This window comes from Taudactylus pleione, unplaced genomic scaffold (assembly GCF_031769625.1).
Source record: "Taudactylus pleione unplaced genomic scaffold, aTauple2 ptg000041l, whole genome shotgun sequence".
Classification (NCBI taxonomy): Eukaryota; Metazoa; Chordata; class Amphibia; order Anura; family Myobatrachidae; genus Taudactylus; species Taudactylus pleione.
The window spans coordinates 73,386,323-73,409,634 of NW_028284443.1; positions in this window are offsets into that span (position 1 = coordinate 73,386,323).

Genomic DNA, 23,312 nt, shown 5'->3' on the forward strand with positions numbered 1-23,312 from the left:
AGTTAAAACATAATTTTGAACGGGGTGGACGAAAAGATTGTTGTGGGATTTGAGCAAGAGGGAAAGGTGGTGGGTATGGGTAAGGATAGGGAGGGTAAGGATATTGCGGGGGATATGAGTATGGGACCTGTGGTTGTGTATGATATGTGGGGTAAGGATGTGTTTGCTGTGGTGTGGGATTGGTGAGGACGTGTAATTGTTCAGGTGCATGTGTGTGTGTGGGTTCAGGTGTGTCGGTTGGCTGTGATGTTATTGTCATTCCTTCCAGAGCTTGTATACTGACAGCCATTAGTTTTTTGCTCTGGGTCTCTCTCTTTTTGGAGATGTTTTTATCATGTTCTATGGCAGACTCTATGAGGTTATCTATTGTAAGTCCCCTCCAGCCAGGTTGTGAGGTCTGGACCCGAATCTTTAAATCGTCTTTCAGACCGTCCATGAGTACCATGACTATCATTCCCCTGTGGTGAGTGCTATCTTTAATATCTTCTATCCCAGTGTACTGGGTGATAGCCTGCAGAGCCCGGTCGCAATAGTCTTCTGCAGTTTCACTCTCCTTTTGCTTAATTGTGAAGATTTTGTTCCAGTTAACTACTACTGGAAAATATACACCCAATTGAGTCACAATGCGGGAAATGTTACCTTGGTTTACTTGGTCTGTTAAGGGAACGTCGCCATCCAATACACAGTCCGTGATAAATTTTGTCACGTCAGTATTGTGTGGCAGGCAGGCCCTTAACACTACACGCCAATCTTTATTAGTGGGCTCATGAGAACTACCCAAATTTCTCAAAAATCTTTGACATTTGGCTAGTTCCTTTTTGGGATTGGGGAAATCATTTATGATGGAATTCAGTTCTGCTCTTGTCCATGGACAATGCATTACTACTTCCCTCGTGGGTACTACACCGTTTGCATCCGCATTTCCATTCGGAACAGTTATTGTCCGAATGGGATGCAGGCCAGCAGCGTTGCTACCTCTGACCTGGTTACCTGGCTGGGGGTTTAATCTGCTGCTGCTACGTATGGTATTAACAACTTCCTCTATGGGTGCAGAGTGTGTTAACACTTCCCTTTCTGTTAGCGATGGAGATAGCGGCACCACCCATGATTGTGGTGATGCAGCATCTATCATTTGCACAGCATGGGAAATGGCAGACATTACAATAGGCTCATCATCCGTATCATGAACATTTTCTTTATGGTTGCTTAAGAGAGGGTACAAGTTGCTTGTTAAATTTTTTTTTGGTATTTTTGGTAACCGTACTTGCACCTCCATCCACATAAGGTGGGGGAGGTGAGCGTGAACGGCTGGCAATACTCTCCACGACGCTACTTTGCCGCACGTGCGCGCCAATTTGCGGCTCGCCCATATTGCATCTCAGCGTCGTGGATGTATTTTCTGGCAATGCGTTCGCAACGCTAGTTTGCGTCGTTTGCACATTTTTAAGCCAAGCATCCCCTTCATGCTGCCATATTTTTAAACAAACAAAATATTTAATCTTTTTCTCTCGGGATCGCACCTACTGATGTGATCCTGGACATTATCTAACACATTTTTATCAAAACTACCAAGTCTGGGGAACGGACTAACACTCATTCTCGTCATATTAAACCATATATAGTATGCATAATACGACGGGCTGATCCACCTCCATTAGCAGCACATCATTGCCTAACATTTCTACTGTTTGCGTGGCTCCCATTTTGAGACAACTCCTACGCTTTTCAATAAAGATTTAAGCCGGTGAAAGACAATCAAGATACTTTCACTTACCTACGGACGAAATTTCTAGATGCGCCAGCTCACCTACGGACATTATTTCTAGATGCGCCAGCTCACCTACGGATGTTATTTCTAGATGCGCCACGCTCACCTGTTCTCTCTCAGCTCACAATCACACCTAGTGCGGCTCAACTATAATGCTCAAATATTATTGAACATTGCAGTCACACTGAGAGCCGGTCCCTAACAAAAATAACAAACCATACACCTGCTCTGTGTACTGAACGGTAAGCTGCTTACTGAGCGGCTAGGCTAACCCTTGCACCTAGCCCTTAAGTATCATATGATACCCTTAACTGTCCAACACATACTCACTGTTACACACTTCTTCTCTGCGCAGAAAATAAACGTTTAACCCAGATATTGGTAGATAGAAAAAAAATTTAAACCTTAATGGCTTTGTTCAAACATGTGGCAGCAGAACCGGAAGTGCGTATACGCTTATTGTGCGACCGGCCGCATACACAATTATGCGACTACCACACAAGCGTATAATGACTTTTTAACTGCGTACGCAAAAATGCATCTCAGCCGCATACTCAATACTGCGGCACCCCTCTAAACGTAAGGTTCTATCAACAGAGAAAAAAAAACTTTTTTTTTCCTCTCTTGTCCCTGAATTCTGATCAGCACTTCCTCTACACAATAACCGGCAGTACGCTCTCAGCAACACTGTGGTAATGAGAGACTAATGCGTCTCTCAAAAGGCGCCTCCACCCTTTTGCTGAGAGAGGACTGACCGATTGTTATCGTGTATCAGATAGTGTGATAAACTGATGCGAGCCCCCACTGTTAAATTTTGTAAATAAACCTTATAATACATTCCTGCCTATACACCTCTAAGATTCACCTGCCTAGAACCTCTAAGACAAAACCTGCCTATAAACCTCTAAACACAACGCTAATTGCGTACGTAGTATGACCGCAAATAAAGACAGGAGTGGAATCTGTGGTTCCAACGCACAAGTATTATTCAGGTAAAAGTACAGTCAGTTACACGCAATCTATACATACATAATTTAGGCGTAAAAGGAAATAATACAGACCAAGTACGATTATACATACGCTGCGCCTCCGGACCCAGAGATAGACTTCTGACTAGATATCCTCAGTTCACCCAAAAATTCAGCATGAACTGGCAAACCAGTGTTTGGACACATGTATTTATTTCCCCCCAGACTGAAACAGGACAAAGGGGAAACTTCCTGCTGATCTCATTGGTTCCCAGAGGAGGAGCATATGTAACGACACATTTAACAGGTTGTTTCAAATAGACTTTTCCTGCCTCTAACAGCCGGGGTCTTTCTGGTAACGCCTCCTGTAACATTCCATCAACTAAAACATTTTGTTGCTTATAAGTTCTGCGATCCATAACTTGAGTTTGCATGATGCGATCTCTCCACCGATAACACCGGGATTCTGTAAAAAGCGTAGGCATCAGAACGAGATCAAACATACCTTGCTTATCATATATAATACCTTAGATATCAAAAACCTCTATTTCTTAGCATTTAATCTAACTTAACCAACTTGAATCATACATTTTGATGCTTATGGAAACTTATGTGCGAATATGTAGTGTGTGGGTATTCGGGGTTTGATGTAAGGACGCTAGTTATTAATGGGTGAGATTTAAGTGCATAATCTCTCATACACGAAGTGAACATCCAGCAGTGTGGATGGCTGAGGGTTGTAATTCCACATGCCCTCTGTCAGCAGGCCCCTACCTGCTGTGTTCAAAGGAAAACAAAACCTCTTTTGTTCTCACAGACACTTGTGTGAAGTGCAAATGTATTATCACCTCAAACTATGGGATTTAGAGCCATCTTGTCTAGAATTCAGGCAAATCCAATTGTGTAGATATTATATTACAATTGCCACAACTATACTTTATCTGCATCCTGGGATTCCCAATTTGTATGTAAAAATACCCATTGTCTCTCCTTATTTACTTCTACTTAGAAAGCTGTTTTTTCCTGTTGCCCTTGGTGTTAACAAAAACATTGCCATCTGTTCTTAGTTAATGGGTTATAACTTGAATTAATGCTGGCCACACAAAATGGTGTCTTGTGATCTCATTTCCAAAATGGAGTCTTGTGGCCATTTGCAAGATGGCGTCGCTGCGATTAAATTTTAAACTGAACTTGTCTCACTCAATTATTCAACTTCGACAAGGGGCTGCCACTATTTTGGCTCAAGTGCTTGGTTTGTTTGGGTTCCCACAAAAGAAACAGTTTGGTGCTTTGGTTAAAGCAAACTACCAATAGTGTCATGGCATTAGTGGTCCACTGTGCAACAGGATGGCAGATGTCATACTTGGTTCCTCTTGCAAATTATTGTTTCAGTCAATTGCTTTTTGAAACTACTAATCTTCTTGGTCCCCTTCTGTGATGTAGATTCAATTCCGGCAGCAGCCCTAGCACGCAAGGATTCTTCTTGGGAGTCCTGAATAAGGAAGGAGTCAGTTTGCCTTTGAAAATGTAATGAGGAGGTTGATGATGAAGGTGCTGACAGTGGAGATTTCAGGTGCTGGGATCTATCCATGCTGATGGTAACTGATGCTGGATGTTATTATTTAAAATGATTTTCCTGAATATGATAAATAATTAGCATCAACTCGCTGCAAATGTCATACCAGCGAGGAGGTGCCTAGATGGTTAACATTCCTACCTGTACTTACTTTGTTAGTAAAACTGGTACAGATGCCTTGACATTTGTTTTCAAGATTTAGGTAAACATTATTCCACATGGAAGAGGTTGTTTGTTTGGTCTTATGCCCAGTCATGAGAATGTTGTTCTTCTTATCATTGGCATGAACTGCTGCCACTGGTGGCTGACTTACTTTGACACAAACAATATAGACCACCTGACTTTTATCAACTTGTTTATGTCAAACACAATAATCTTCATCATCCTCATTAGTTTAAGATACACAATTATTATCCCCCTCATCATGCAGCACTTCCACAGTAGCATCCTCAGCTTCTATATATAATCCATCATCATTACTTTTACTATTACTCATCATCACGGTTGGTGAGGGTTCGGAGAGGCTGGAAGGAGGCTTCTCGATAATTACAGTGTGAGAAACAGAAATGTCATAACACAAAGCATCGTGGACACCCTTAGACACTCCTCAGGGATCTGTGAAGTTTATGAACACGGAATTGGTTCCTTAGCGTTAGTGTTCTTATTGTTCACTGGTTGATCTGTTTTAATGGTGAAATATCTAGATTCAGAGTGGTGCATGTGAGGTTACAAATGCCTGACTGTGTTTGGCCCTTGTATTTGAAATAGGTATTTTAGTGCATGAAAGAACTGTAGCAGGAACACCACTCACAAAGAAAGGACATGGAGGAGTGGTCCCAGAGAATGTGATGAAAACATTCCCCAGAGCATAATGCTGCCACAACCAGCTTGTGTTCTTCCAGCAATGGTTGCACAGTGTTTGTTCTCCAATGTTTCTTGCCTGACACGCCAAAGTCCATTTGTTCGATGCAGCAGAAAATGTGACCCATCAGAAAAGACAACCTTTCACCAATCATCGGAGGTCCAATTCCGATACAGGCGCAAAAATTGAAGCCTTTTCCATTGATGTACCTTTGTTAGCATAGGTGCAGTGACCATCCATTTGCTTCAGAGCCCCATACACTGCAGGGTTTTCTGAACTGTCATTTTAGACACATGTCTGGTGGCCCCCAGGTTAATTTTGACAGTGAACTGCTCCACTGTAGCGTGTCAGTCGGCCCCCACACACCTTCATAGTCAACGGTCACCTCTCACATGAATGGCACTTGGTGCTCTGCAGTTTCCATGTTGGTTATTCGCAATGGTGCCATTTGTCCAGTCACGATAGCCTTTACCACAGCAGCAGTTCACAAACTGCGCTGTTTCAGAAAAACTGGTACCCTTGGAGGAAAGCCAATAATCATCCCTTTTTGCAACTCAGATAAATCGCCCTTTTAGCCATGACAGCAACGAGTGATATGTGTGCAGACGGCAAATAGCACGCCTTATATACCCACCAAGCCAGCGCATGGCTCATGACGTACTCCATGGGCAACCCACTGCTGACGTCAAATGTAGGAGGTGGTCATAATAATGTGACTCGACTGTGTATATATTCATTTGTTGGTATGAATTTTTCCCAAAAACTTGAGAACTACTGAACCGATATATATTTTGTATTCACTGAAATGTTCTTTTAGATCCTCCAAGTAACATAGGCTATGAATCATCTCACTATCATGTTACATATACACAGACACACCACACATATGCAGCTTCCAATTAATTTTGGTGTCGATTTTTACAATGCCTAGGAGAAAATCTCCACTTGATGGTGATAGTGCTGTGGGGAAAAGGGCACGCCCGACTTTCGTGATCACTGACTACCACCTGGCTTCTACAGTCGGGTGCAAGACTTTTGCCTTATGATTGTATGTATATATCTTCTCTCTCTCTCTCTCTGTATGTATATATATATATATATATTATAGTAATTCATTTGTTTGTATGTTCATGATAAACTTGAATACTACTGAAGTGATTTTGATCGGGTTTTCACTGAGTAACATAGGCTATACACACACACCAATCCTTTCTCCTCATCAGGAAGCCATTATAGAGCTAACTTACTGGGCTTCTTCAGCAGCAACTCCTCCTGTAATCTGTGGGGGCAGAGCCTCTTGGCCTCACATTACTTTGAGTGACAGCAGCCAGGCAGCTATGCTCTGTCTCCTGCCCTCCCCTGTGTGCTGCAAGATAGCCCCTCCATCCTGCCTCCTCATTGGCTGGCTGTATCGCTGGTCAGCCTGGGTGCAAGACTTCCCTGAGAACGACAAGGGGTGAGAGATGATTGGCTCCTGGGTCTAGCGACATCCTAACATTGGGACAGCAGTGTGGTGATAGGCTGTAAGGCCCCTTGCCAAGCATTGCTTAGGCGGGACCAGGGTCTGGTCAGCTGGGGAAGTATGAAACTGCATGTTAATGTAACCAGTTGTGGAGTGAGGAGGGAAGCCCAAGAGAAGTTTGTTTCCCATTAGCAGAGGATCATGCACTGCTGCTTCCAGCTGATATTCTCTGCTGTTCACCCCATATGATGCCGGCTGCATAGTGTGCTGGGAGAAGTTTGCAGGTCTACGTTGCCTGGCACCGGTGCTCTGTGCCAGGCAGCACAGACCCACCATGCAAACCTTCAGGTGATGGAGGAGTGGCGACCCAGAGCTCAGAACTGTTATTGCATCTCTTCTACCTTTTTGTTTCCTGGTGCCAGAGGCCCAGGATCTGTGCCCCCATCAGCCTCTTCCATATGGATGTTTACAGACTGCTGCTGGAGCTGCATCCACCCAGTCCCCATTTGTCCTTCACTCACTCGTTCATCTATATCAGGTAGGACTTCATCAGGAGGATACCGGTAGTGTAATCCTCCTGATGAAGTCCTAGATGATATAAATGGATGAAATGCATTGAAGCTTTACTCCTGTTTTGGGACCCATTTATTCCACTGATGTTCTTTGGATCAGATAAGCTTTATTTGCACTGTTGTATTCTGTGCACTATTGTAATGTACTGGACACCTAATATATTATCTGTTTTCTTGTAATAAATTCACATTTATAAAATATACTACACTACATATTTTTCACTTATTTTTCACTTTATAGATTTTGTCTGGAGAAATATGGGAAGCCAGTGGAGCTGAGTTGCAGTGCCATAACTAGGGTAGTGCGACCTGTGCCATGGCACAGGGCACTGCAAGGCAGGGGGTGCTGTTTGGGCCTGTCAATTTTCTGTTTATTATCATTATCACTTGTAGCTTCCTCTTCTTTTATCCCCAGTAGCTCCTGGCTTCCCCTATCTCTTCCCTGGCCCTTCCCCATGAGGCCATGGTCCTTTTTTGGGTGCATGTCTTATTTCCCTATTTGAAAAATGATGGGAGGGGGCGCCAATGCTCTTTCTGGCACATGGCACCAAAAAGTCTAGTTAAGGCTCTGCTGATGTGTTCTTGGTATCTATTTAACACAAGCGCTATATACCTAAGGAAGATCTTTGGGTTATTTTTCTGGTATTTGTATTTTCTATATATTTCTCCAAATAAGAAAAATGTTCTAAATTTAATACATTAGGAGGCACCTCTTGCTTTATTTGACCACAGAAACACTACCTACTGTATTTGGAATATTGGACCTCGTTTGTGGCAGCCACTGGAAGATCCTGGGAGTGCATTATAGAGAACAAATTCACTTCACTGATTATCTGAAAGAACACTGTTCTGGATTTATGTTGATAACTTAAGTTAAGCGCCAATTACCACTATTTGTTTATTACATTTCTATACAGTTAGACATTAGTTGAAGACTTATTTTTTATATTTAAATACTCCACATATAGAGCATTTCATATGTATATGAAATTATCAACCAATTCATGGTCAATAATCACCCAAATAGTTGTCATTTTCTTTAAAAAAAAACTACTATTTAATCTACCAGTATGGGACATTTATATTGTCTATATTAGTATTCAGCACATAGAGTAACACATTTGAATAGATTAGGAGTATTATAAAATCAATTTTACCTATTTTGTATAGTAAGGATGAATTTGATATGGGTCTAAATATAGAGCTGTAATTTCTAGAGCACACATCCTATCAATGTATACCTCTACTTGGTTTAATTACAAACAAACACAGATAAATTTCAAATTGAATGTAATTGTTCTGCTTTTAAAAATATACTTACAGTATGACCCTTTGTTCGCATTAGACTGACAATTTTCGGTCCCAACAAAATCACATAATTTGCAATACACAAATTGCATGTTCTACAGCATGTCAGCTTCAGTATAGGGTTAATGCCTAATGTCATGTGACTTTATCATACACTGGTGTCTTTTCAGGGCATTATAACTGTATATTTGTCTTTAAGAGTAGTATGTTTGACTGACATATTAGGCATAAAGGAACATATTCTGGATTTTTTCCTTCATCCACAAGTAAAGTCTCATTGCTTAAACGCACAATGGGATGTCAATCACTATTAAAGGAAAACTGTGATGGCTTTCTACCTTCCTTGGTTTAACCATAAATTATGTAAGATCTTTTATGCATAATGTAACGTTTTGGCACGTGTCACGTTTCTACAAATTCCAGTATTTTGCAGTCAGCAAATTATTTATTTGAATATAAGACTGAAAAAAAGGTTAATACATGATTTTGTGAATGGGTAAAAATAAATGTAGCAGAATTTAAATGTATCCATTGTTACCATTTTCATTTTAATGTAGTGACAAGAAAACAATATGCTATTTAAACCACAGGCATTAAAAGAAACTGTTTTTAAGCAGACTCTGGTGAGTGCTGGGGGAAACAATAGGAATGTAATCATTATGCCGACATTTACTATGTCAAAATTCATAATGTTGACAACACAATGTTGATAGGTATGATATTAAAATGTTGACATTGTACATGTCGGCATGTGCAGATTGTTAACATGTTCACAATGTTGACATGTAAAATGCCGACATTCTGCATGGAAAAGCGGTGGAGGATTGGGGTTAGGCTATGGAAGAGGAGGGTTAGGGTTAGACACTAGGGGTAGGGAATGTACTGGAAGTCATCCTGAAGTCACCCCCGGACCTGGAAGACACAGCTGGAACCACCATACCTACCATACCAGGTTTGTCAACATGTTATCATTGTCAACATGAAGAATATACCACACCCAAACAAGACAACAGCGAGGCACCTCTACACATACCCCTCCACAAACCTAGGGCGTGATTTAGCAACTAAAGGGTGTTGGCCATAGCAACCAATCTTTAGCTCTACTTTTATAGAATGTTAGATAAATGATAGCTAGAATCTGATTGGTTGCTATGGTCAACTCCTCCACTTTTGCTCCTTAGAAGCCACAACACTTTACCTAGAACTGAGATCTTGTGGGACAGATAGTGCATACGCTCAGTGGAGAGCACACCGGATTAGAGGTACCTAGCCTTCCTAACGACCTTCCCATTGCGGAGAGATAGTCACCTACTACAGCGCTGGCTGCTATCGCCCGCCGGTAAACTCATTCTACAGCATCCTGAAAAGGCATACATGATCGGACCTCTTGCCGGGTACATCCAACCTTCATCCCACACCTGGTTTGCAAGTATATTAGCTGGTTAAACAGCAACTACCTTTTCATGCCATTGAACATTTCTTGCTACGAACTATTTTTTGGCTACGTGTCACTTTGAAACTGGAAGCAATTTCTGTGACCATATATCCTGTTTCAGCTGTACCACCACAGTAAACTGCGGATTCTTATAGACCAAGTGTGGCTCATTACCACCTATAGGACTTTCATTGTGCAGATATATACCTTATTCCTATTTTTTTCATATATATGTTTACAACAATTTATTGTCATATTTTATATCATTACACTCAAGAATACCAATTGCAACTTTTATCTATTTTTTGATGAGTAGATTACCATGTATTTATAGATATTTTATGTATAAACTGTTTAATAAATACTCGTTACTGAATTCTATACGGCGCTACACTTCTGTTTTTCTCTCCCTGTTGTATATTGTGGGATGCAGAGCCCACTGTGAGAGCTGCTGAATTGAATTCAGGGTAATATTGTTGGAAAACCAGTGCACCTTTTCTCCTCTATTCCTATCTATCTATCTATCTATCTATCTATCTATCTATCTATCTATCTATCTATCTATCTATCTAATCAGACAGCAGCAGAGGCACTCCATGCATTTAACAGTAACATCCAGTCAACAGTCCAACACAAAGAATTCAAATATATATTTTATTATTGCATAATTTATAGACTCTAAAGTTATGCTGTTACATATTGTGATGAGCTAATGTATTCTGACAAGTGTCAGTGTTATGTATATGATATGTCTTTTAACAAAGTTTTTAGCATAGTAATAGTCCATATTATAATGTGCTGCTAGTAATAGATCCATCTTATGTAATTTATTGAATCTAATGATGTTATGTTATTGTAATAGTGTATTTGCAAGTATTAGCACTTTTTTATATATAAATTTCGTTTGTGTCACCTATGTTAACAAAATGAAAAAAGCCACAGGTGCGGCAATGTACACAGATGATATTAATGGCTTACTAATCTTATTTAAATGTTTTCATTCAAGGATATGTTTTTTTTCATATAATGTTGCAAACCAGTATGTGTTGCTAGCAATAGACACAATGTATGTCATTTATTGAATGAAATGATGCCTTATCACTGTAATTGTGTACTTGTAAGCACCAGCACCTTCTTTCATGTAAACAGTGTTTTCTATGTAAATGATAAGTAAAAAGCTGCAGGTGCGGCAATGAGAACAGATGAAATTATTGTCCCACAAACCCTATTTAAATGAATTCTACTAATCACCAGACAGCCTCTTGATGAAGTCCAATGACGAATCGCGTAGGGACATGGCTTGGAGTATAATCTGTTTTAACAAGCATGTCCTTAAGGTTGCGTCCCCTCTTATAGTTAATTAGAGGTTTAATATTGTGAAAAGTGGGAAGATCTCGGTCAGATGCCGCTATGGCCAAAGTGATTTGGCTGCTTTCGAGACAATGGGACTAGCTAAGGTAAATTCAGTGACAAATGGAATCTGCTTGTTTCATGTTTAAAAATGTTTTTTGTTGGACCTAAGTAACTGTTCTCTAGGCAAACCCATTATTTCAGCATTTTGTTTTAACAGGAGTTGGTAATCACACCCTCTTTGTGCAAATTTAAGGACAATATTATCTGACTGAGTCTCCACCTCAGTAGCTTCGCTGGTTATGCCGGCTACTCTCAACATCTGTGATCTGGCCAAACCTCTTTTGAGAGCTGGAAGGTGGAAACTGCTAGCTACTAAAAGAGTATTTATATCCGTATTTTTGGTGTAAACGAAAGTAACTATTTTATTATTTTTAATGGTTATACTAACATCCACAACCTGTATTTGTTCCTATAGTATTATTAACATCAATAACATTAATTTCCAGTCATTTCCTGTCAATTATGACCACTTCACAGCTCCTGAAATCATGAGTGAAGGACTTAAATGCAATCCAAATGATGCAATATCTGGTTTTTAGATCTCGTACCAAACTCGGCGAAAAGGCTCCAGTCAGGACTCATTTCTTCTCTGAACCCCAAAGTGATGCAAGCCAGGACTCAGTTCAACTTGGAACCCTGAAGTTTGGGTGTGTACGTTTTTCAGCAAAACACAATAAACATTGAAAAATATGTATGTGTGTAATATCTTAAACACACAAGGCTAGCAATGGCCATACAAGCAGCATGGATATTGCAATAAATAGCACAATGAAGAGTGTAGAATTAGTCCAAAGAATATATTGGCCCTTGTGATTTAAAGGAATTCCAATATAAGATGTAACACTGTTGCAGATTGTTAGTAAAATGATATTGGAGATTGCAAATGCCAATCAGAAACTCAATAGAAACTATAGGATATCCAAAGTTGATGTTCATGGTTAAATATTGTGAGCAGTCAAGGTTAGTAAAGCAGGTGGGAAATAGCATGTAGTTGAATTAAAAGATAATGCTAATATATGAGGTTAGAAGCAGTAACTTTTGAATATCCAAAATGGTGGTGTATTTTGCCTCTCCCCTGGCTGAAGTGCAGTCTTGCAGCTGTAGTTGCTGCCCAACTCCCAAGTGCAGCACTAGAACAAGTCCAAAGTGAAACAGTAATCACAGCAAAGTTCCATATGGAATTGATTCCTACTCCCCTGCCTGTCACACATTGAGACACACTTGTACGCCCACTTAGGCTTAGGGCAAATCAGCAACTCATTGTGTCCACTGCTGTGGACTTTTTCAAGCTGGGTGTCCTTCCTACTTAGGTGTCTGGCTATATAGGTCAAGACTCATACTGATCGGTGAACATTTTAACCCATGTTTTTTTTGTCTACAGCTATAACAATGTTAGTAATACTAATAACATAATTATAGCTTGTAGATACTGTGATAGAAGCACTGGAGCAGTTTTGAATTTCTTCTATATCTGTCCCAGATTCCTGTCCTATGTGTTTTAAAACCCCCAGGAGAAGTCTGTTTGGAAAAACAGACTAGAAATGTCGGCTTTAGTGAAAAGCCGGAATGGGTCCTGGGAGTGTGGATGTGAGGAGAGGGAGGGCTCCATCCACAGGCCACTCCAGGTGGGCCTTTCAGCCTGGGAGCAGGCTCATTAGGGCTTGCACCTGAAAGTCGCTCAGATAAGCTGGGTTTGGTGATAGCTGAGTGTCTCATACCTGGGAGAGCAGGCCCGCAGGCTAGTTTGCTCTGAGACACTGTGTGATACCACCTGTAAGTACTGTGGACGTGAACTTATTTAGTCTTCTGTTAGCGAGGGAACCTGCTGTCTAGTTAGAGCCCAGACTGGCCAGGATTTTTTTTGTGTTTTGTTTTATTTATGTGTCCAGTACAATAAAGACTGGCTCTGACCAGCTTGCACGAGAACCGCCGAATTGTGTCCAGTTTCTCCGGCTGCTGTGTGTGTAAAGAGGAAGTCCATCTACCCAGGAGAGGGACCCCTATCCCGACTGTGTCACAATTGGTGAAGAATGCGGGAAGCACACACTGAAATTGCAGCAAGGAAAAAAAATTCCATTAAAATTTAAAGGAACAAACACGTAATTGTGGAATCCATGAAGGTGGCATCAGCAGATGCTTAGAGAAGCCAGATTCAGCTTTCAACCTGCACCTAAAGACAGCATGGAGGACATTGTTAAGGCCTTGCTCCAAGCTATGGTAGCTCAGCAGCAAACTAACAAACTTCAGCAGGAAGCTACCAGAGCTCAGCAAGAATCCACCAATGTGCAACTGTTGGCCTTGGAGACAGACCAGAGGCAACAACAAGTCACCATCGAGGAAACCTGCCAGGCCTAAAAAGAGGTAGTACAACACTTGGTAGCCCGGTCTGGAGATGCATCTACTGACCCTCCAACCCACACTCGCTCCATACGCGCCAATAATTTTTTACAGAAGATGACTCCCAGTGATGATGGGGAGATGTATCTCACGGCATTTGAGAGAACCGCAGAAAGGGAGAGTTGGCCCAAGGAACAGTGGGCAAGTCTTGTGGCACCCTTCCTGTCTGGAGAACCACAAAAGGACTATTATGATTTGTGCCTGGCTTATACAAAGGACTATGAAAAGCTAAAGCGGGAGATCCTAACTTGCTTGGGGGTCACCTCGTTTGTTCATGTCCAACGAGTCCACTGCTGGGAATTCCAAATGGAAAAGCCTCCACCTCACAGATGCATGACCTCATCCATCTAACCACAAAATGGCTACAGCCTGAGCCGCTGACAGGACCATAGATCATCGAAAGAGTCGTGATGGACCGGTATCTGCGATCGCTACCTGCATCTCTGCACAAGTAGGTGAGCCATGCAGACCCTAAGTCCACAGACCAGTTAGTTGAACTGGTGGAGCGGTACATGGTGGCTGAGGAGCTTTTGAGTCTGCCCCATGAGCCCCGATGGTGCATCGGTGAACTCCCATCGACACTGGTAAGACTGTTCCAGGGAAAAAGGTGCTGGGTGATGGAATGTACTTAATCTGAGGGTGTAGAACCTGTAGATAGGCCAGCCAGGCCAGGAATGTTTCTACCCCATAAAAGACTAGATAATATGATTCAGTGTTTCCGATCTTACTGCAGAAGTGAACATTGAGACACCATGTGGTTCCACGATAGTCTCTGTGGGTTTGGTACATGGCTTAATGTATGATGCAATATTGGGGAGAGACTTTGCTCACTTCTGGAAGTTGTGGGAAAGCCGATTTTGCACAGAGGTAAATCACACTGACCCATTTGAGAAGGTTACTGGTGTAGTAGCAGAGGAAGTTTCTTCAGAGTCAGATGTTCCCTTTTTCTAGTATGATTGGCGAACTAGAGAATATGGAGCGTGATGGTGGCTCGCCAACTGATGTGCCTCCCAGTGAGGTGGGAAGTGCTGTTGAGCCAGTTTATCATCTGCCTAATTTAGAGGTCAGAAGAGAGGTCTTTGCCATGGAGCAGTTAAATGACCCTACTCTGATAAAAGCCAGGGAGAATGTCAAAGTGATCGATGGTAAACCCATAGACCCTGATAGTCCTTTGTCATATGGGAAAGATTTCTGGACTGCACAACCTGACTGTATATATGGTTCATTTTTGGGGCGTGGGTCCCCCTGGATTGCGTTGGCTGATTTGTCTCAGGTCACTGCATTATAACACATTTTCCATTATAACACATTTTAACCCTTCACTGTGTGTTTAATATATATGTACTTCACTTTTTTATTTTCATTCCTTATATGCAGTTGCAGCTGCTCCTAACTATCTCTTTACACTGCACTTTTCTTACTATGCTGGTGCCCTGGGGCGGCTTGGCTGGGGCAGTTTTTTGGGGGTCCTGCACTCTGGATTTGAACCCTAGTATGTTAGGGACCTACCTGAAAGAGGTTACCTGGATATGGTGGGTAGGCCCATAAGCTTGGCCATGATTATGCTAAAAACCTCTATTGATTGCAAAATTTTATTGCATTTATATATATTATTAATAATTTGGAGTTTTGCACCTGAAATTTGTCTGTTTCTAGTCCTTTGTCATATCCTCACATGGCAGTGTGTCAGGATTTTTCTCTATCAGGTGACTAAAAAGGGGGAAGATATTGTGAAACAATTAATAGTTCCCAAACCATACAGAAGAACTGTGTTAGATCTGGCCCATGGTCATATAACGGCAGGCCACCTAGGGGTAGAGAAAACCACTGAGCGAATTTTGCAGAGGTTTTTCTGGTCTCGGGTCCATAAAGAGGTATCTGACTATTGTGCATCCTGCCCTGAATGTCAGTATCATGCTCCAAGGCCACATTTTAAAAGTCCACTAGTCCCATTACCCATTATTGAGGTGCCATTTGAAAGAATAGTGATGGATTTGGTTGGACCCTTAATGAAGTCTGCCTGGGGCCATCAATATATTCTGGTGCAAATGGATTATGCTACCGTTGCACAATACGTCAACAAAGACCATTGCTAGAGAGCTAGTTCATGTCTTTAGCAGGTTGGGAATACCTAAGGAAATACCGACTGACCAAGGTACCCCATTTATGTCAAAAGTCATGAAAGAGTTATGCCACCTGTTCAAAATCGAACAGTTAAGAACTTTGATCTATCACCCCCAAACTGATGGGTTGGTGGAGAGGTTTAACAAGACATTAAAACATATGCTAAAAAAGTAGTCGACAAAGATGGTAGAGATTGGGATTACTTGTTGCCTTATTTGTTGTTTGCCGTAAGAGAATACCTCAATCCTCCACCGGGTTTTCACCCTTTGATTTGTTATATGGGAGACACCTAAGGGGGTTACTAGATATGGCCAAAGAAACATGGGAGGGGCAGTCCAGTCCGTATATAACCGTTATTGAGCATGTTTCCCAAATGCAAGAAATAATTGCTGCTGTGGTGCTGATAGTGAGGGAGCACTTGGAACAGGCCCAACAGGCACAGCAGAGGATATACAACCACAATGCTCGGTTACGCGTCTTTGCTCCTGGGGACAGAGTGTTGGTGTTGGTTCTACTCATCCACTGCCTGCAACAGGTACCAGCAGGAGGATAGGTGAGGCTGGGGCCCATAGATAGAGAGGCCACGAGGAAGTGGGTTCTGCTTTTGGGGTGAGAGAAGTCCTTAGGTGTGGTGCCACTTGCACTGGGGGGGAGTTGGGGGTCAGAGCCATATGTACTGGGGGGAGTTGGGGGTCAGTAACACTTGTACTGGGGGAAAGGAGTCCATAGGTGCAGTGCCACTTGCACTGAGGGGGGAGTCGGGGGTCAGTGCTGCTTGTACTAGGGAGAGGGAAGGAGTCCATAGATGCAGTGCCACTTGTACTGTGGGGGAGTCAGGGGTCAGTGCCACTTGTACTGGGGTGGGGGGAGTCGGGGGTCAGTGCTGCTTGTACTGGGTGGGGGGAAGGAGTCTGCAGGTGCAGTGATGCTTGTATTGGGGTGTGAGGGGAGTCAGGGGTCAGTACCGCTTGTGCCAGTGCTGATGAGAGGAGGAACCACTGCCAGCACTGATAAGAGTGGGACCCACTGCAGTCATTGATAACAGAGGGACCTGCTGCCGGCACTGATGAGTGGGGGATCTGCCGCTACCGGTCAGTGCTAAAGGAAGGAATGATAAAAGTAGGCGGACACTGCCGGTCAGTGTCCACCTACTTATCATTCAGTTGGGTTGGAAACTTTCCAACTTTCCCCCTACACTAGAATGATTAGTTCCCAACTAGTTTAAACAACAGGTTTTTTTATGCTTTTCAGTGCATGGGAGCAAACGAATGATTGTTTGCTCCCATGCACTAGACAATTATCGCTCCAACCAGCCAACTAGTTGGAATGATATCGTCTAGTGTATGGCCAGCTTTAGTCTTCAAAGCATTATTGAAGGCTGTGAACAAATATTTAATATCATCATAGGCAATTTATTCTTATTTTTTCTTTCATTGTAGGAATAAAGATCTGATAATCAACAAATAGATTGAATTGTATCAAGAGTATGTTTTAATACCTACAGCTAAGTTTTATATATTGAACATTTAATTATAATTTTTATATATCTATCTCTATTATTCATTTTATCATTATAATTTAGTCAGATATATTGAACCTTAGAGAGCGATATACATTAATGTAGGGAAAAAAGAAAAAAGTAGAAGCATACGTCTAGTGGAAATTCCTTGCAGTTTATTATTCACCAGTACGGTCTTAGATCCCTTTTTAGTGCTGTGTAGAATATTAAAAGGTTTTTTAAATACTTCCCACTGGTTCAACGCCCAAAGAAGGTTCATTACCATCCCATAGTTTTCCACTCCCTGATACTGCAGCCCTAAACAATTGGCCTTTCCACATATCCTTCCCTGGTCATCCCATTGTTCAACTCTCTGGAATTTTCCCTCAGCCTTGTTCCATCAACGTTCTCCCCTAGGCAGAAAAATCAATCTCTACTTCACATCCCCTCTAAAAATTTCAACCAACATTTACAATTCGAAAATTTTCACAACAAAGCTAAGAGAAAATCTCCTTCTTTACCCCCTGACAATCGTTAGATCAACATGTTTGCATCAGACTTCTACTGCTGAGCTGATTTCTTCAATATGCCCAGAGTACACTCTTTCCATGATGATTATGTGGGACTTGTACAAATTGACATAGGATCAGGATTTGGGGGAGTCTCTAGATAATGATGACTGACCTGATATTAGGGAAATTGCCGCTTCCAGTTCAATTTATATGTGGATAAAAAAGAATGTATACAAAATATTATTTTATTGGTATTATGTCTCAACCTGACTCCTCCGACAGGTGTTGGCGTGTCTGTTCTCCATATAGGGTTGGGTTGTCCAAAACTCACTAGTTTCTGGCTGGATATCAAAAATCTTATTTTTGCAGTTCTTCAACTCATGATCCCCTTTGAACCTAAATTTTGTCTCCTATCCCTTCCCATCCTGCAGCCACCCATCACCGAAATAAACTCATTAGACACATTCTCTCAGGGGCCATCTGCCAGGTTGCTGCTGACTGGAAACAGTCGTCTCTTCCCAGTCTCCAATCTGTCATCAGTAGGGTATGGCATGATCACCACATGGAATTCATGACCAACATGAGGGTTCTAGCCAAGCCGTCATTTCTCCATTCCCTCTACTCTCTGTTCTATTTTCAGATAACTAAAATGGGTCATACAGTATTTGTTTTGTTATTAATTTTCCAACACTGCACCTCTGTTGTCTCCTTGTGGGCTTTTTGCCTTAACGATTTTACGATATTTACAATAAAAAAATGTTGTTTCTGTTTTTTAAATAAGGTTTTTAAATACTTTTATACTCTTCCCCTGAACATTTTTTTTAGTTTGCTTTCCATGTGTTTTTTCATGATGGCACTCTTTTTTTTGGAAATTCACTAATCATCTGTGGGACCTATCAGATATGTGTATTTATTTAGAAATTAATTGAAAAGTTTAAATTGTAAGCATGTGGACTCCCATCAATTAATTATGTTACCTCTGAAGACCATTTATTTCACTAGAGTTTATTTAAGTATAGCTTAGCAAAAAGGGTAAATACTGTTGCAATTAATGATAGTCTGTTTTTTATTTGTAATTTATGCAAAATAAGCTTTCACTAAGGGGTATATTTACTAAAGTGAGAGTTTTTAGAAATGGAGACGTTGCCCATAGCAACCAATGAGATTCTACTTAACATTTAACTAGCACCTTCTAGAAGATAATAGCTAGAATCTGATTGGTTGCTATGGGCAACATTTCCACTTCTGAACACTCTCACTTTAGTAAATGTACCCCTTATAGTCATAGATAGAATGTTAAAATCTTCCCTAACGCTGCAGAAACATCTAGTGTAATTTTTTTTGTATCTAAACTACACAATCAAAAGCATAATATACTGTATACCCTAACAGCGAAGAAAGCAAAATCAGTATAAGATGTAAATTCACAAATAGCTACAGTAATCACAAGTTACAGTAAATGGCGACCATCATTATCACCTGTCCCTGACCACCTGTAAATAAAACATCTTTCTCAGGGTTATATGGTCTAGCCTCTGTTAGCAATTGTATTACCAAGTTCGTATTTGTTCTTGGCCTATATTATAGAACGTCTTCCCTCCCTCATCATACCTCTTCAAGCACAAGCAGTTCAAGTGGCACAATCACATAAGCTTAAGCACATGTGTGTTTGTCTGCTTTCTGGACTTTCACAGAGGAATTTCATGTAGAATACACTACACAAACTGGTGTCATACTCACTTTGTATCAGTCCCTTACAGCTTTATTTTTTAATTTGCTATTAGTTTATTTTAAATAATAAAAAATAATAAAAAAAAAATCCTGAAAAAAATCTATATTCCATAATTAAATAAAATAACATGCAAAAATGCCAAAGGATTGAATATTTTTAGATCTAATGTAGCTAACATATGACGTCTGTGCTTCTGTGCAATACTGTACAGCACATTTCAGTGTTATTCTATATCCACTGTCGAAACTGTATAAATTGGTTGCGATCGCTTAATTGCGCACGAATCGCAACACGACATCCATTGGACGATTTGATCGTCCACGGCCATTTTATGCGAACACAGGCTCCCGCCGCAATTGCGCACGCACTTGCGCACGCGCAATTGCACATGCTCGCTATACATGCACACGCATCCCATGCCCCCGCAACTCGTCATATTGTGAATAGCGAGCCATGCTTCTGTGCTCACAACAGTTAAGCGCCATTTTTACATTACATAAACACATAAAGTTAGTACAGCAATACTGTTTAAATACTGTTTTGCGTTTCAATCGCATATCCAGCTTTTAAGTATTATTGTCGGAAACCTTACCCCGACGGACAGCAGCCTTTCCTTACAATAAACTTATATCCCATTTAACCCTAAACTGACTGAGATACGCACAATGCTATGTGTTTTAAAGGTATGCAGTGAATGTTACATGTTAAATAGCAGTTATATGATATCTGGGATTAGGAATAAGATAAATGGGTCATGAGTAGTATCTACCGATTTCCCTCTGTCTCAACAGGAATATGAAACCAACAGAATGAATATGGAAGGGATCACTATCGAGTAATGAAGACCTGCCAAGAATTATACTCTATACTGTATAAATCACTGTACACCTCCCCTGTAGATTTGCATGCCAAATGTTAGTACAAAGGGATTTTCTAACAGTTCAACCTCCAGTGACGTCAACCATTTACTAACAAATGAATAGCAACAACCATTGTGACTCTGTAATAAAGGGCCAATAGGGAACCTCTCTGAGTATTCAGCTTATGTTCAAAGGTAATTGTACACCTATAAATTGCCATGCAGTCTGGATCCCAGCCCCTTTTTCCTTTGCTACCTTTCTCCCTGCCTGACCCTAAAGAAACACACAGCAATCCTGATGGACAGCTGTTAGTCTAGGATCCAGACCACATGGCGAAGTGTTGTTAATTGTATCTTTGTCTTTATCCTGTATATAGCTGCATTGTATAGATTAAGGCTGATTATACCCTTTTTACAATATAGTACCTTTGTGTGTGTTGGAACCGCAAACTGTTTCTGTGTGACAAAGTTATTTTATATTGAAATGGGAGGTATGGGCAATCTGGTCTGTGCAATCAAATCTCTCTAATATCGATGCTGTTCAAACAGTATCAATAAATGGGGGCTCACCGAGTTGGATATCACCCATCACTGTGTTTTTGAACTGCTCCCCTCGTCTTGGAACAAAAGACTGGAAAGGCGCCCGCAGATTTTTTTCCTGCGTTCCTATTTTTGTTCAGAGATGGAGACTCGCAGTTTGTGAATTCAGAGAGGGCTGATTAGAATCTGGGATAGTGGAGAGAGATTTGTGCTTGCCCACGTTGTTGTAGAACGGCCGCGCATTGCATGCGCAACCGATCGCACAATAACGCCACAAAGGTTTTAGTGTACACCACGTGCAAACAGTCGCAGCATAGTGCGTGCGACCGGATGTACGGCTACTTCCTGCCATGTGTAGTGATTACATCTAATTGTTTGTAACCGAACGCACAATAGCAAGTGAAGCATGTGACTAGCATTTCTGTTAGAATTCAAATAAATCATCAAGACTGAAATACATCATATTGATAGGGCTGTAATCTCCAAAAGGCTATTAATCAAAAGAAAGGTATTTTTTTTTATTTTTGTTATTTGGCCACAATATAGAAGTGTGTAAGGTGTATGATTGAGATTGTTAAATAGGTTGTGCCTTCGTGGTCCCTATTTTAGGTAATAAATATAGGGTATACATAACAGGTATACTGGAAGAGGGGATCCTCCTGGTTTCCTATCGTTAAAGAGAGTTAACGATAAAATATAGCTTCCAGTGTAGTTGCAATATTCATCGGTCAGTTAGGGCCTTTGAGTGTTGCGACCGGACCATACGAGTGTGGCATCTCTGACTGAGGCTGGCTGCGGGGACAAAAGGACAATAGGTGGTTACTGTGGTTTTATCTATAACTAGATAACTCCTGTGTTCCCTATTATAGGTGGTACTGTGCTTGCCTTAGTAGGTATTGCTGTGTTCCCTATTTTTTAGATATTAGCTAACTGTAGAATAGGTGCGTGGAGGCAGCCTATCGGTTAATTCTTCCACCGGTCTCATCATTGTTGTTGTTTTTTTTTCACAAAATGGGCGCAAAACAGTCAACAGGGATGGTAGATGATGCGCTGTGTATGCAAGGTCTGACCGGGTCGGCTCTTCATATAATGTACACTAAATATGGTGCGTACGCAACGACGCACTGTACTGTGTGGGTTAAGATGACGAGTAAGAGTGAGAAACCTTTCCCAAAGATTGGAAGCTTTAATATGGAGATTTTAAATAACCTTAGGGATCACATATGTAGAGTGAAATCCCTAAAGAAAAGAGTGGAGTATGATGATTCTTTGAAACTCTGGCTGAATGAGAGTCGCACATGGGTTAATGGCGTGCATGGGGCACCGCGTGGAGCCACGTGCATGCCTAGGGCTGATGCGCACGCAATGCTACACAGCGTACCGTATGCATCACAGGGAAATGCAAACTTGCGGCACGGTAGCGTTGCCAAAGGTATTGCGAATCTCGCTTGCGCACCCCCGCCACCTTATGTGGTGGGCGGTGATGATACATTACCACATAACAAAAACTATAAAAATGTTGTAACTGAACCAAGTAAGTTGTACCCGGTCCTGAGTGAATATTTGGAAAATGTCTATGATGCAGAAAGTGATCCTGTAGCAATGTCTGCTGTATCCCATGCTGTGCAGTTATTAAATGTCCCTTCCCAGCAAGTACAAGTAGCTGCCCCTATGGCATCAAGACGGGGGGAGGGATCCTTAGCTCATGGGGGGGAGGCCCTAGTAGAACCCATGGTGGGGGAGGCTCCTTTAATAAGGAAGTATTAGAACCAACTGCTTCAATAGCGGAGGTTACTAATACCGTTCGCTGCAGTAATAGGCTTAAAGGTATAGAGGTGGGAGGCATCCACCCTGTAAGGACAATTATTGTCCCTAATGGGAACGCAGATGCGAATGGTGTCGTACCCACAAGGGAAGTAGCGAGGCACTGTCCTTGGACACGGGCGCAACTACATTCTATTATGTCTGAATTTCCTGACCCCAAGAAACAACTGGCAAAATGTCAGCATTTCATAAAGGATCTAGGCAATGCCCATGAGCCAACCAACAAGGATTGGCGAGTGGTGTTAAGAGCATGTCTCCCAGAAGGTACAGATGTGAAAAAGTTTATCACAGCATGTACTCTGGATGCAGACATCCCCTTAACTGATCAAGGTAATCAGGATTGCATTGCCCGTATAGTTGCCCAACTAGCCATATTTTTCCCGTTAGTTGTTAATTGTAGTAAAATCTTCTCCATTAAACAAAAGGAAAGTGAACCTGCAGAAGATTACTTTAATCGTGGGC